The sequence below is a fragment of the Triticum dicoccoides genome, unplaced genomic scaffold (assembly GCF_002162155.2).
Source record: "Triticum dicoccoides isolate Atlit2015 ecotype Zavitan unplaced genomic scaffold, WEW_v2.0 scaffold28127, whole genome shotgun sequence".
NCBI lineage: Eukaryota > Viridiplantae > Streptophyta > Magnoliopsida > Poales > Poaceae > Triticum > Triticum dicoccoides.
In genome coordinates this window covers 1-1,801 of record NW_021259997.1, presented here as the reverse complement: position 1 = coordinate 1,801, position 1,801 = coordinate 1, and the positions used below count along the sequence as shown (strand labels likewise).

The 1,801-nt window shown below is 43.8% G+C and overlaps 1 long non-coding RNA gene across 1 annotated transcript; it reads left to right on the top strand.

The window, feature by feature from the left end:
* Positions 1-363: 363 nt before the first annotated feature.
* On the top strand, positions 364-897 carry LOC119345767. Its single transcript, XR_005167177.1, has 2 exons — positions 364-419; positions 506-897. It is a non-coding gene; the product is annotated as an uncharacterized LOC119345767 (long non-coding RNA).
* Positions 898-1,801: the final 904 nt, after the last annotated feature.

Sequence of the window (1,801 nt, the reverse complement as noted above, 5' to 3'; positions counted from 1 at the left end):
GCACTGAATGCACTGGTGCTACTAGTAGCTACTACACTGCAACAAGACACTGCATTTTGATGCATATGCATGTGCATTTTGATACTCGCATTTATTTAGATCCTGGTCTGTTCTCTCCACGGCTATAAGAATGGGATCCTCGTGCCTTACAAGTGTGCATCGATCCCACTCTCTCCTCTCCGCCTTCCAACTATCATTCCTACCACATTCTAAACTAGCAGTATGAGTGCCTCAAACGCCGGTGGCCAGAAGAACAACGACAATAAAGGCAAGTTGTTTCTACAGGAAATCTTCTTTCTTCCCTCTTGGAACTGGATTGTATACATCCCAAAACCTTTTCTATTCTTACATCGCTAAATTTATTTCAGGGACAGGAACAAGCGAGGACAAGACAGAGAAACATGAAGAGGTTTCGCAGGGTAAGTCACTCTAATTTGGTCTTCTTACCACCGAAATTTAGTCCAATGTTGATCGTGTGAAGATATTGATTATCCGTATTGTATAGGACGAAGACGCGTGGTGATCAACATCACCGACATCAAACGACCACCCCCACCTCAACATCTGAACAAGTACTTGGCGGCTGACACCCCAAAGGACGACAAACCATTGCCACCACATTGACCATGAAGATAACTTCATGGATGCTGCCCTCCACACTAGGAGGGAAAGACAAGTTGCCCTAGTTATGTTTGTGTGGTAGTATCGTATCTTTATTTATTTCAGTCTGTCCTACTACTAGTAGTACTCAAGTCTCGTGTTTCCGCAATTAGTCTCTCTGTCATGTTATTATTTCATCAAGCTTGCTGCATGACACGTCTTGTAAGCAAACATTAGTTGTAAAAGTTATGTGTACCTTCAAGTATCAATCCTATTTACCAATTATTGGCACGCCCACGAGCTTGACCTTTTGTAAAGCCAAGGCTTGCCCGTGTCTCTGGCTGGAGGTACTCCTTGGACGAGAGGTACCTAGCCATGCAAATTGGAAAGAGATGAGAGACATATTTCTACGGATCAAAGCCCCACCCGTCCAAATAAAAACCATTGTCAAACGGCTATTATCACTTCCTATACTACACCGTCGAGTCCTCGTGCACACGCTCCTCTCTAAAATAAATAAAGACCAGGATGAATCATGTTGTATTTCTGTGACCAGAATGTTGCCGTGACCTTGGCACCTAGCCATGCAAAATCCAAAGCTGCGAGACTGCGAGAGTATACGCGACAAGTATGTGCTCTGTAGCTTGGAGAAGAACCGGTGTGGCGGGGCCCACGAGCATGCAGATGCATGGCACGAGGAGCACAGGAGCTACCTTATTACCTAGTAGGCGTGCTAGAGATGCAGACTCATGGCTCATGCCAATCTTCACATCACTACAACACAATAAGCACACAGAGACGCTAAATTTGGAGGCTAGAGACGTAGGGGTCGTTTGGAACACTGGATTCCTGTTGTGATTTCAAATGATAGAAATTTTCTAGAAAAGTTCCTTGTGAAGCAATTAGAAGGAGGGGAACCTTTTGATTAAGTAAAATCGCCTTTTTTTCTCTCCCCAAATTCGTCCGAAACATAGAGCCTAGAATATTTTCCCATTTTTGAAATCCCAAATCAGAGCCCAAATGATGAAATTGAAAGAAGAGAAAGATTTGGGGCTCACCTAATGATTTTACTCTAGTCCGGTTCAGGCATGGGTGACAAGGAAAAAACAAAGACAAACAAAGGGGCCACAAATAGTCGGTGATGTCATCTTAAATTATTAGGTTGACTTGGGGCCACAAACTAGATGAGTCCTAAACACAC